Raw genomic sequence first — 14223 nt, 5'->3', positions numbered from 1 at the left:
AGAGTATGTCTGAAGTAACTTCCGCACTCAATGAGATATTAATGAAAACCTAGTGTTTGCACTATTCAGCCATGTGTGAAGCCAACCCCCCCCCCCCCCCCCCGAAGCTAAAGTAACTGTCTGTGTTTGCCAGGTATATATAGACCCTTGCATGGGGAGAGGATGCAGGTCCTGTGAGGAGGTAGAGAAGCCTGCAGGATGATCAAACTTTCTAAATTTTGTCAATGCTGACCAGGGAAAGCACTTCAGCTTCTCTTGAAGGGATCCTTGGGGAGTCAGACTGTATCACCGGGAGCAGTTGGTAAGGGAAAGTTAATACAGCTCTGTTCTGATTGAATTTACACATGTAAATATCGAGTGATGCCGCTGACGTCAATGGTGCTGAATTCAGAACCTGGACCTGAGAATTTATCCAATATCCTGGAAAGAGGCAGTGACATAATTTGGACTCTCAGGAGTGGATGCAATAAAAAATGTATATAATGAGGCAATGAAACATGTTTCTAAATAGCTTCTATGCAGGACAGACAAATACAATGACCGTTTTCACCATGCACTTGCCATGTGTTTACATACGTCATGATACAATAGGGCACACTCAGACATGGAGGACAAAAAACTGCATGTGTGGTAAAGTCATAATTGTAAAATCACACAGTGCTAAAGTAGGCTGTGGAACTCTCAGCCACAAGACATCAATGGGGCCAAGAACTCAGAGAGATTCAAAGAGGGATGGGATATTCATATGGCTAAGCAGAAAATTCAATTACAGTAATGAGAGTTTTTAAAAGGGTCTTGTAAGGGCTTTAAACCTTCCTGATTTATACCACAAAATATGTCTCTAATTAGTGGGTGTCAGGGGAAAACAGTCCCTGGGAGCAAGTTATGTCATAGCTGACTATTGCAGAGCTTCTTGGAGCTTCCTCTGAAGCATCTGGAACTGGCCCCTGGATATTCAGCTATATTGACTACAGGTCTGATACCATCTGGCAATGCCTATCTTCTTCTTGGTGGTGAAAATCCAAGAAAATATTTTTGCTGATCTTCTTCAGCTCCTGGGAGTCTCTAGTCTTCCATTGAGATCAGAAAGATGTCTCATTAAATATCATCTAGTCTCCTGTTATTTTTCTTTTCAGGAAGGAAAGCTCAAAACTCCTCAGACCAGCCTGGTATATTATGTCATCTGTCAATGACACTAAATTCAACTTTGCAGTGTTCCTTCTCACAGGGATACTTGGGCAGGAAGATGTCTATCTCTGGATCTCTATCTCCTTCTGCTCCATGTATGTTATTTCAATAGTAGGAAATTCAGTCATTCTATTCATTATAAAAAATGATCCAAGCCTCCATGAGCCCATGTACATTTTCCTTTCCATGTTGGCCAACACAGACTTTGGTTTATCACTATCCACTATGCCAACGATACTGGACATATAATTGTTTAACTCTAGGGAGATCAGCCTGGATGCCTGTTTTGCCCAGGTCTTCTTCATCCACTCACTTTCATTAACCGAATCCTCCATGCTGTGGCTGATGGCCTTTGACCATTTTGTTGCGATCTGTAACCCACTGAGATATGTTTCCATCTTAACTCCACTGAGAATAGCCAAAATGGGACTGGTGTTTGTGCTAAGATGAATGGCCCTAATATTCCCACTCCCCTTTCTCCTGAAACAGTTCCGATACTGTCAAGACAATGTCCTCTCCCATTCCTACTACCTGCACCAGGAGGTCATGAAGATGGCTTGTTCGAACATCACAGTCAACAGCATCTATGGCTTGTCTGTTAAACTCTTAACCATTGGGTTGGATTTGTTGCTTATCTTTCTCTCTTATGTGATGATCATTAAAACAGTGCTGAGCGTCGCGTCCCCCATGGAGTGCCTTAGGGCCCTGAACACCTGTTCCTCCCACCTCTGTGCTGTCCTGCTGTTCTTCATACCAGAAATTGGCTTGTCTGTGATACACAGATTCGGCTATAGCTCTTCTCACTTGCTTCAGATTCTCCTGGGCTATGTCTACCTCCTGAGGTCCCTTCCAACCCTGATAGTCTATGATTCTGTGGCACCTCTCTAACAGTCACCGAGCCCACTGAGGTGACGGTCAGTGCCACGCGGCTGGGCCCTGAGTCACCAGGGTACCCCTCACTGATGCAGGGCAGCCGACCTCCTTCCCAGGTAGGGGCCCTGCTGCTGATTCTCCATCCATCAATGCCGTGGCTGCAACACCCACTATGGAGGAAGAGCCTGGCATCACCGAGGGCTTCCTTCCCATTCCCCTGACAGCTGAGCCCGACCGAGAGGTGCCACCCCCACGGTAGCTTAGCTGCTGGGGCCCATGATCCTGATTCCATCCTTCTCCCTTTTTCAGCTCCCGATCCCTGCCCCGCCCTCACCCCTGCTAACCCCATCTCCCTCCCCTCCACCTCCCTTGGTGCTGCCGCCCCTGGGGTTGTCTCATTCCCCTTGCCAGTGGATGACCCCCAGGGAGCGACCTTCATGTTCCTCTGTCCCAACCCCATAGGGGCTGCTATTTTCCCTCCACTTCCCCCTACTGAGCCGAGGTCTGAGGTGGGCTGCATGGTGCCAGCACATTGGGCACCATGCTGGGGGTCCGCCCCCTTCCTGACCATCTCGGTTGGCTATGACAGGGGCAACGCCAGAGGATGGCCAGAGGTCCGTGACCCCGCCCCCCAATAGGCTGTGAAAGGACCTGCAAGAGTTTCTCTAGGATGCCCGTGGGTCCCCAAATAACGTGCAGCTCACTCTCCAACTCTGGGGGGACTTTTATCAAATCCTCCGGGCTGTGAGGGCCATTTTGGGGGAGGGTAAAGGGATCAAGAGTCTGGCTGTTTCGGCCTATCCATGGCTTCCGTGACTCCCTGCTTGCTTACAGGGTCAGCCATGGATTATTGCATGGCCCAACTGCATTCCTGCCAATGAGGATCTTCCCCCAGCCCTCCCTATGGCACCCATCACCTTCGCTACACTAAACACCCGGGGCTGTAGGATGGGTCTTCACAGGTGCCAGGTGCTCTCCTTCCTGTGGGAGGGGGTGTTCCTCTGTGGTCTTCCTGCAGGAGACCCACATGGAGTGGGGGGACGGGGTCTATTTTAGCCAAGTCACAGCTCGTACAGCTGAAGTGGATACCCTGCTCTCCCCGGACCTATGGCCCGAGGTGCTGGGGGTTGCTGAGGCTGTGCCGAGCTGCCTGATGCACCTCCGGGTCTGCATGGAGGGTCTGGTGGTCAATCTCATCAATGTCTATGCCCCAAAATTGGTCCCTGTGCAGCTGAGCTTTTTTCAACAGGCATTCTCATTCCTTGGCTCCTTAGATCCTTGTGAGTGCCTGGTCCTGGGAGGGTACTTTACCACCACCCTCAGTGAGCAGGACTGCTCAGAGACCGAGCAGTGCCCAGCCTCCGCGGACATCCTCTGGGAGATTGTCGACTCTCACTCCCTGGTGGACGTCTGGTGCAACCACCACCCGGATGATGCGTTGAAGTTCACCTTTGTCCGGATGGAGGCCCATTGGTTGCACCACTCCTGGTTGGACCACATTTACTTATCACGCTGTCACCTTGCACTGGCCCACTCCTCCAGCATCCAGCCGGCCCCATTCTCAGATCACCATCTGGCAACCTGACAGACTCTCTCAGTGCAAAGAGGTAGGGGCTGGCCTATTGGCATTTTGATAACAGCTTGCTGGAGGATGTGGGATCCTACCCCTGTTGTGCAAGTAAGCCATGTTCACCTTGCTTCCAAAGAAGGGGGATCCCTGCGACCTTCAGAATTGGCATCCCATCTCACTCCTCTTGCTGGGATCCATGATGGCCAACATGATCCACTCCAACCAGACCTACACTGTCCCAGGCACTACCATCTTTGATAATCTGTATTTGGTCTGAGATCTCTTGGAGCTCGGGTGTAGGGATGCTCTGTCGTTTGCCCTTCTGTCCCTGGATCAAGAGAAGGCATTCAACAAGGTGGACCACGGGTATCTCCTGGGCACTTTTTGGGCATTTGGCTTCGGACCCCAGTTTGTGGGTGTCATAAATATAAAGGGAAGGGTAAACCCCTTTGAAATCCCTCCTGGCCAGGGGAAAGCTCCTCTCACCTCTAAAGGGTTAAGAAGCTAAAGGTAACCTCGCTGGCACCTGACCAAGATGACCAATGAGGAGACAAGATACTTTCAAAAGCTCGGAGGAGGGAGAGAAACAAAGGGTCTGTGGGTCTGTCTATATGCTGGTTTCTGCCGGGGATAGACCAGGAATGGAGTCTTAGAACTTTTAGTAAGTAATCTAGCTAGGTATGTGTTAGATTATGATTTCTTTAAATGGCTGAGAAAAGAATTGTGCTGAATAGAATAACTATTTCTGTCTGTGTATCTTTTTTGTAACTTAAGGTTTTGCCTAGAGGGGTTCTCTATGTTTTTCAATCTAATTACCCTGTAAGATATCTACCATCCTGATTTTACAGGGGGGATTTCTTTATTTCTATTTACTTCTATTTTTATTAAAAGTTTTCTTGTAAGAAAACTGAATGCTTTTTCATTGTTCTCAGATCCAAGGGTTTGGGTCTGTGGTCACCTATGCAAATTGGTGAGGCTTTTTATCCAACATTTCCCAGGAAAGGGGGGGGTGTGCAAGTGTTGGGAGGATTGTTCATTATTCTTAAGATCCAAGGGTCTGGGTCTGTAGTCATCTAGGCAAATTGGTGAGGCTTTTTACCAAACCTTGTCCAGGAAGTGGGGTGCAAGGTTTTGGGAAGTATTTTTGGGGGAAAGACGCGTCCAAACCGCTCTTCCCCAGTAACCAGTATTAGTTTGGTGGTGGTAGCGGCCAATCCAAGGACAAAGGGTGGAATATTTTGTGCCTTGGGGAAGTTTTGACCTAAGCTGGTAAAGATAAGCTTAGCAGGTTTTTCATGCAGGTCCCCACATCTGTAGCCTAGAGTTCAGAGTGAGGGAGGAACCTTGACAGTGGGCTTTCTCCAGGTGCTGTATGCCTCTGCAGTGTGTCTGGTCAGGCTCAACTGGACCCTGACTGAACCAGTCAGCTTTGGGAGAGCAGTACGTCAGGGGTGTCCACTATCAGGCCAGCTGTACGCTCTGGCAATCAAGCCCTTCCTCTGTCTCCTCTGCAGGAGGTTGATGGGGTTGGCGCTCTGGGAGATGGAGCTGTGACTTGTCCTGTTGGAGTACACCGATGACAGGCTCCTCGTGGTCCAGGACCCGGGTGACCGGTGTGGGTGGAGGCCTGCCAGGCCATCTACTCAGTGGCCTCCTCCATCTGGGTCAACTGGGTCAAAAGCTCTGGTCTGGTGGTCAGGGACAGATGGCAGGCGAGCTCCCTCCCACCCGTGCTTCAAGCCATCCGGTGGATCTCGGGTCCACTGCTCTATCTTGGCATTTACCTTTCTGCCATGCATCCATCTCTGCCAGAGAACTGGCTGGGGTTGGAGGGCAGGGTGCCTGAGTGGCTGCAGAGGTGGACGGGACTACTCTGGTGCCTCTCCCTGCTAGGGAGAGCACTGGTGCTCAATCAGCTAGTCCTGTCCCTGCTCTGACACTGGCTCAACACCCTGATCCTAGCCCCGGGTTTCCTGGATGGTCTCCAGAGGCTGATTCTGGAGTTCTTTTGTTGAGGACCGCACAGGGTCTATGCAGGGGTCCTCCACCTACCCCTAGAGGAGGGAGGACAGGGCCTGAAAAGCCTGTGCATTCAGGTCCACATCTTCTGCCTCCTGGCCCTGCAGAGGCTCCTTTTTGGTGCAGGTAGTCTGGCATGGAGAGCACCCTGTGCCTCCTCTGAGGGCTTTGAAACAACCGGCATCTCCTTTATATCCATCTGAGAGGTCCTCTGTGAGACCTCTCTGGGCTGCTGGTCTTCTACCAGGACCTTCTCCAGATCTGGAAACTGGTCTCAGAGACCAGGGCTGTGGCAGCCACTGAGGGGGCAGATCTCCTTGCAGAGCCCCTGCTACAAAACCCCCAGCTCCATGTGCATGTGGTGGAGTCTCCCTCGGTGCAACAGAGGCTTGTCCCGGCAGAAGTCATTAGACTTGGAGACCTCCTGGACTATGACCAGGGAGACTGTCTGGATCCCCTGATGCTCGATCAGTGCATGGGGCTCTCCAGACCTTGTACTCCCCGGCGCATACTTCAGGAGGTGAGGCCCACTTTACCGCCCACTGCTCGGGCCTACCTCAACCAGGTCCTGAGGGAGGGTGCCCCCCACCCAGCCTACACCCCAGACCCTCCGGACCTTCTCATCAGGCTCCTGCCCCGTGGCCTCACCCGGCTATCCCACCCCTTCACCATGGGCCAGCTGCAACCTGGACTGCACTGAGGAAACATCTGTACACACTTGTGCTCCACACCCTTCATGTCGTCACTCTCGTGTCCCATCCTGGCATGAAGTGGGGGAACCTCTTTCCACCTCTGGAGGGTGAGGAACGCTGGTGGGCCAGTCTTTACTCCACCCTGGTCCTGAGGCCCACCAGAGATGTAAGTTGGTGGATCCTTCACAGAGCTGTGATCACGGGAGTTTTCTTGGCATGGTTCACCCCTGTCCCGGACACCTGTCCCTTTGGAGGCATCAGGGAGACCCTGGAACACCTGGAGTGCACCAGGTTGCATCCCCTATTCCATCTCCTCTTAGACATCCTTTGACATTTTTGGCTGCACTTTTCCCCTCACCTCCTTCATAGAATCATAGAATATCAGGGTTGGAAGGCACCTCAGGAGATCATCTAGTCCAACCCCCTGCTCAAAGCAGGACCAATCCCCAATAAAATCATCCCAGCCAGGGCTTTGTCAAGCCTGACCTTAAAAACTTCTAAGGAAGGAGATTCCACCACCTCCCTAGGTAACGCATTCCAGTGTTTCACCATCCTCCTAGTGAAGAAGTTTTTCCTAATATCCAACCTAAACCTCCCCCACTGCAACTTGAGACCATTACTCCTTGTCCTGTCCTCTTCTACCACTGAGAATAGTCTAGAACAATCCTCTCTGGAACCACCTCTCAGGTAGTTGAAAGCAGCTATCAAATCCCCCCTCATTCTTCTCTTCTGCAGACTAAACAATCCCAGTTCCCTCAGCCTCTCCTCATAACTCATGTGTTCCAGATCCCTAATAATGTTTGTTGCCCTTCGCTGGACTCTTTCCAATTTATCCACATCCTTCTTGTAGTATGGGGCCCAAAACTGGACACAGTACTCCAGATGAGGCCTCACCAATGTCGAATAGAGGGGGACGATCACGTCCCTCGATCTGCTCGCTATGCCCCTACTTATACATCCCAAAATGCCATTGGCCTTCTTGGCAACAAAGGCACACTGCTGACTCATATCCAGCTTCTCGTCCACTGTCACCCCTAGGTCCTTTTCCGCAGAACTGCTGCCTAGCCATTCGGTCCCGTTTGTGTAGCTGTGCATTGGGTTCTTCCGTCCTAAGTGCAGGACCCTGCACTTATCCTTATTGAACCTCATCAGATTTCTTTTGGCCCAATCCTACAATCTGTCTAGGTCCCTCTGTATCCTATCCCTGCCCTCCAGTGTATCTACCACTCCTCCCAGTTTAGTATCATCCACAAATTTGCTGAGAGTGCAATCCACACCATCCTCCAGATCATTTATGAAGATATTGAACAAAACCGGCACCAGGACCGATCCCTGGGGCACTCCACTTGACACCGGCTGCCAACTAGACATGGAGCCATTGATCACTACCCGTTGAGCCCGACAATCTAGCCAACTTTCTACCCACCTTATAGTGCATTCATCCAGCCCATACTTCCTTAACTTGCTGACAAGAATACTGTGGAAGACCATGTCAAAAGCTTTGCTAAAGTCAAGAAACAATACATCCACTGCTTTCCCTTCATCCACAGAACCAATAATCTCATCATAAAAGGCGATTAGATTAGTCAGGCATGACCTTCCCTTGGTGAATCCATGCTGACTGTTCCTGATCACTTTCGTCTCATGTAAGTGCTTCAGGATTGATTCTTTGAGGACCTGCTCCATGATTTTTCCGGGGACTGAGGTGAGGCTGACTGGCCTGTAGTTCCCAGGATCCTCCTTCTTCCCTTTTTTAAAGATTGCACTACATTGGCCTTTTTCCAGTCATCTGGGACTTCCCCCATTCGCCATGAGTTTTCAAAGATAATGGCCAATGGCTCTGCAATCACAGCCGCCAATTCCTTTAGCACTCTCGGATGCAACTCGTCCGGCCCCATGGACTTGTGCACGTCCAGCTTTTCTAAATAGTCCCTAACCACCTCTTTCTCCACAGAGGGCTGGCCATCTACTCCCCATGTTGTGATGCCCAGCGCAGCAGTCTGGGAGCTGTCCTTGTTATATACATACTCCTCATCCGTGGCCCCACAAAGTTGTGGGACCTCCTTGTCAGCCTCCTCCTTGCACTGGCCAAAATGGCCAACTAAAAGACCAGAGAGAGGAGGTTGGCTGACGGGGTTTCCTGAGACTGCAAGGCCTATTTCCGATCTTCAGTCCACTCATGCATCTGGGCAGAGTTCCTCTGGGTGGCATCCGCTGGCTCCCTTCGCTAGACACCTTCGAGGAGCAGTGGGTGCTGTCCAGGATTCTCTGTTCAGTTTCCCTGTCATGTTCCCTTCGCTTAGCTCTGTGACCTCACTCCTGTCCCTATTTTATCTTTAGTTGTCCCCCGTAATTATTTGGAAAACTGAACCTGTGGATCCTCCCCTTAGGCTGGGGGAGGTCCTTTATCAATGAGCGGGCTTCCACTCGCCCACTTCCAGGATCTCAGTAGGACCACTTTTCTGTAGCCATCTGTCCTGACCTTGTCACATGTTCTGTACCAATGGTCCAATCATGGGTATTATCTCACCAAGTTTCTGTAATGCCAGCTATGTTATCGATGTTTTTATTTACTAAGACTATGAGTTCTTCCTGCTTATTCCCCATACTTCTCGCATTAGTATATAGTCATCTAAGATACTGATTTGATTCCCCCCCCATATTCTGTCTTGTCTCTCCTTTATCCCTGCTATTACAGCCCATGCTCCCCACAAATTCTGTCCCTTCTCCTAGATCTCTGTGTTTTTGACTTATCTGTGGGCTTTGGTCACCTGAACCTAGTTTAAATCCCCTCTCATTAGGTTATCCAGTCCATATCCAAATATGCTCTTCCCCTGCCTCAATAAGTGGACCCCATCTCTGCTCAGGAGTCTTTCTTCCTGGAACAGCATCCCATGGTCAAGGAAGTATAGTGTCATGTGATCTGGTAATATGCCTTTGCATGCCCTGCTGAGTCATAGCAGCCATTATCCATAGGCTGTCCAGAGTATTCTCAGGAAGGCTCACCCGGTGGGGGATAAGCTTCTCCTAAGGTCTATTGTTTCCATTAATGGCCCATTACCCTGAAAAGGCCCTTCACAACCAGCTGTCTAGACTGGAAGCATTTAGTGTTAGCCATTATCTTCCTCATCATCATCACCTTCCCCATCATCACCAGTGGCCATCATTCTGGCATCTCCCACGGACTACATCTCCTTCTCCCACTGCCCCTAGGATGGGATGCCACTTTTATAATATGTTACGCTGAGGCCATTATGTTTGATGCATCTTCAATAGGGGATTTTTCCCCTTTTCCTTATTTGTATTTCTTTATCTTACTACTGTTGGAGTGTCTTTTTCCTGTAGGTTACTATACTAATGATCTCAATTTATTATCATATATGTCAATTCATTACCATGGCCCTTTTTTGGTTAGGTATCTGTCATAAATATAAAGGGAAGGGTAACCACCTTTCTGTATACAGTGGATAACAGCCCTCCTGGCCAGAGGCAAAATCTTTTCACCTGTAAAGAGCTAAAAAGCTAAGGTAACCTCGCTGGTACCTGACCCAAAATGACCAATGAGGGGACAAGATACTTTCAGATCTGGATGGGGGGAAAAGGCTTTTGTCTGTCTGTGTGTATACCTTTGCCAGGAACAGATCAAGGATGCAAGCCCTCCAACTCCTGTAAAGTTAGTAAGTAATCTAACTAGAAAATGCATTAGGTTTTCTTTGGTTTGGCTTGTAAATTCACTGTGCTGGAGGGAATGTGTATTCCTGTTTTTGTGACTTTTTGTAATTTAAGGTTTTGCCTAGAGTGGTTCTCTATGTTTTGAATCTGACTGCCTGTGAGATTATTTTCCATTCTAATTTTATAGAGTGTTTCTTTTATCTTTGTTTTGTTCTTTTAACAAATTTCTGTTTTTAAGGATCTGATTGGGTTTTTAGGGTCCTAAGAAACCCAAGCTGGTCTGTGCTCAACTTGTTTATTCTCAAGCCTCACCAGAAAAGGGGGTGTAAGGGTTTGGGGGGATTGCAGCATACCCTAGTCCAAGGGCAAAGATTTTGTGCCTTGGGGAAATTTTTAACCTAAGCTGGTAGAAATTAGCTTAGGGGGTCTTTCATATGAGTCCCCACATCTGTACCCCTGAGCTCAGAGTGGGGAAGGAACCCTGACAGTATCACATTTGTTATTTCTGTCCTAACTGGTTATTTCATGTTTTTCCAAGTTGTGATGTACCTGTTAAGTTTAAAATGGTATGGACTTGGGAAAGCCCCTAGGCCAACCTGCTCTAATACATCATTTGTGGACTTCATGCTTTAGCTCATCACCATCTATCTAGGTGAAAGGTCCCAAACATATGTGAGCCACCTTTGCTATCTGGGTGAAAGGTCCCAGACGTATGTATGCTAACTTTGCCTTAGCTCAACATACAGGATGTGGCCTGTAAGTCCCTTGTGTTACAGCCAAATTACTTTAATATAAACCTATTATAACCTATTATAATAAAACAAACAATTAAAATTATAAGGCAAAAAGAAATCCATAAGAAAAGATATATAGACAAGCACGTAGGTTAGCCCTATAGGCCACACTAGTGGGTGTCACCCAGACATTACTACATTTGAATACAGCTACATAGTCAATATTCTTGACTTCTGATACAAAAATGACACATGCACAAAAATAGGATTATCGTATTCTGCAAATCATAACATTTTTATAGATACCTCACAAGAAACATTTTATACAAGATGCATTATAACTATATGATAATCATGTAACGATACAATTATCATGAATATTGGGGGCAGACTTAGAACTGCCTCCCCACCTGCCCTGGAATCTGGATGGCACATATAAAATGGTCCGGTTCTTCGGAAAGAGACTTGCTTTTCCCATGGGGTGGATTGGGTTCTCAGGCGAGGAGGTGTGGCATGGCTGGGGAGGCTCTGGCTAGCCCAAGGGCTTCTCCAACCAGAGGGTGTATAGGGAAACTCAGGGCTCCAGCCGTAGATGATGAAGAGGCTCTGGGTTCTCCAGGATGTGGGAGCTCGGTGCTCCAGCAATGGGCCATGTTGGGAAACATTAGGAAAGGGATAGATAAGACAGAAAATATCACATTGCCTCTATATAAATCCATGGTATGTCCACATCTTGAATACTGTATGCAGATGTGGTTGCCCCCTCTAAAAAGATCTATTGGAATAGGAAAAGGTCAGCACAAATAATGGAATACCATGGTTGGAAGGGACCTCAGGAGGTCATCTAGTCCAACCCCCTGCTCAAAGCAGGACCAATCCCCAATTTTTGCCCCAGATACCAAATGGCCCCCTCAAGGATTGAACTCACAACTCTGGGTTTAGCAGACCAATGCTCAAACCACTGAGCTATCCCCCCCCCATGATTAGGGGTATGCAACAGCTCCCACATGAGAAAGATTGGGACTTCACTTTTTAGGGGTGAGTTTTCATAGCAAACAGATAATTTTTCTCTGAAAGGTCAGGTGCCATGATGCTGCCCAGCTGCAGCTGCCTGGATCTCCAAGAGAAATTGAAGGCTTTTCATCTGCCTCTGCCTCATAACATAAATGAAGTTTGCACTGACAGAGTCTATAGCTGCATTCTAGGTATGCAAAGGTCAAAATCTCCTGACCAGTCTATGGCTGGGGTATATTGCCCATCAGCTCTCTGTGCACCCCCTAAATCCTGTGCAATGACCCTTAAGGAGATCCAGTGAGTGGTGGCTATTGTGACAGACCCTGGTAGCTCATCTTTGGTGAGCCTATGCTACGAGGGAGCTGGGGAGCTTCCAGGAGCATTTGAGGAGGCACAGAGATTGTGGGTGTGTAGGTCTTGCTCACAGTGGATCACTGAGTTCTGTGTATAACTTCAGGGACCCCTGGATCCTGGGACCCTGTGTTATGCCTCAGGGAGAAGGGAAGGGACGACCCCTCCTGGAATGATTTGAGGGAAATTTCCATGTAGGGAGCATGGTAGAATCTCCCTAGCCTGGCCTTCACCCTATGTTTGTAATGCAGGAAAGGGGGCTGCTGGGGAGAAATCTGGTCCTATATTATTATTATTCTTATTATTATTACAGTGAGATCACATTTGTGACAGCATCATCGTTACCACTCGGCTGCACCCCAGGTAGCCATGCGACTAATCAGGATTAAACGAATAGTGATGACAAGCCCAGATTCCAGGAATAGAGCCTGCAGCAGGGCTTGTGTTACAGTCCACTTGGGCAGCATCACTGAGCATCCCCTGTGATTTGGCCCCCTGCAGTTTGCCATCAGTTGTGTGAGACGTTAATGCTGGAGCACACGAGGCCAAGCAGCTGAGGTTCCCTGGTGGCCAAGTGGCCCCCCAGGGGCTGTGCGAACATGCTTCATAAAGGCAGTTGCCTTCTTATCAGAACAGATACTGCCTGCTGCCTGTGCTACCTCTCTGATGACACCTTGTCCTTTAGGGTGAAGACCTCTGGTGCCAGCAGCTCCACGCTGAGCAGAAATTGGGTACGTTGGCAGGTTTCACAATCTTTACAATGCGAAGTGAAGGGGAAAGGCTGAAAGCTGTTTAAATTTAAAGATGTTCTGTGCCACTGCAGCGAACTCAGCTGGGCTGTCAGAGTGATTCAGTAAGGGGGCTGGAGGGCAGGCAGTGCTAGATAGCTTGGGAAACCCCCCCTCCCCTGCATGTGCCCAAGGTGCTCAGTGCTTTATTCAAGCTACACAAAAACCTGAGCTTGGGGTGTTAAAACCCTGATGCCTTGAATCAGGATTTCTGAAGGGGTTCCAGTTACAGAGGTGTCAAGTCAAGGTTCTTTCCCCACTCTGAACTCTAGGGTAGAGATGTGGGGACCTGCATGAAAGACCACCTACGCTTATTCTTACCAGCTTAGGTTAAAAACTTCCCCAAGGTACAAACTTTGCCTTGTCTTTGAACCCTATGCTGCCACCACCAAGCGGTTTAAATAAAGAACAGGGAGAGAGCCCACTTGGAGACATCTTCCCCCAAAATATCCCCCCAAGCCCAACAGCCCCTTTCCTGGGGAAGGCTTGATAAGAATCCTCCCCAATTGGTACAGGTGAACACAGATCCAAAGCCTTGGGTCTTAAGAACAATGAAAAATCAATCAGGTTCTTAACAGAAGAATTTTAATTAAAGAAAAGGTAAAAGAATCACCTCTGTAAAATCAGAATGGTAAATACCTTCCACGGTAATTAGATTCAAAACATAGAGAATGCCTCTAGGCAAAACCTTAAGTTACAAAAAGACACAAAAAACAGGAATATCCATTCCATCCAGCACAGCTTATTTTACAAGCCATTAAACAAAAGGAAAGCTAACGCATTTCTAGCTTGATTGCTTATTAACTTAACAGGAGTTGGAAGACTGCATTCCTGATCTGTTCCTGGCAAAAGCATCACACAGACAGACAAACGAAAGCCTTTTTCCCCGTCCAGATTTGAAAGTATCTTGTCCCTCATTGGTCATTTTCGGTCACGTGCCAGCGAGGTTACCTTAGCTTCTTAACCTTTTACCGGTGAAATGATTTTGCCTCTGGCCAGGAGGGTTTTTATAGCATTGTATGCAGAAAGGGGGTTACCCTTCCCTTTATTTTTATGACATGCCATGTGCTCTGGGCCCGATTCTGCCAGAGGCTGTGTGAGAGGAGAATCCGCGAAACAACAATAACTAGTTCCCAAATCATCTCAGTTTTATTTCATCCTGGAAATTTAATCAGCAAATGCATTTTCAGAGGTCTTATTCTCTGACTCGATTGTGAAAGCAGGAATTCAGAACTGCATTGCTCTGTGTTAACAGGTCCCATAGGCCATATTTCTGTTTTCTGACTGGCTAGGGCTCCAGCCTTTCTACCCTGTAGAGGCCC

At 48.4% G+C, this 14223-nt stretch overlaps 1 pseudogene; it reads left to right on the top strand.

Annotated features, from left to right (window-relative positions):
* Positions 1-1176: 1176 nt before the first annotated feature.
* Positions 1177-2076, top strand: LOC140905599 (olfactory receptor 51G2-like; annotated as a pseudogene).
* The last annotated feature ends 12147 nt before the right edge of the window (positions 2077-14223 follow it).

This window comes from Lepidochelys kempii, chromosome 1, assembly GCF_965140265.1.
Source record: "Lepidochelys kempii isolate rLepKem1 chromosome 1, rLepKem1.hap2, whole genome shotgun sequence".
In the NCBI taxonomy this organism is placed as follows: Eukaryota; Metazoa; Chordata; order Testudines; family Cheloniidae; genus Lepidochelys; species Lepidochelys kempii.
The sequence above is the reverse complement of the archived record's forward strand: the minus strand, read 5'-3'. Positions and strand labels throughout refer to the sequence as shown.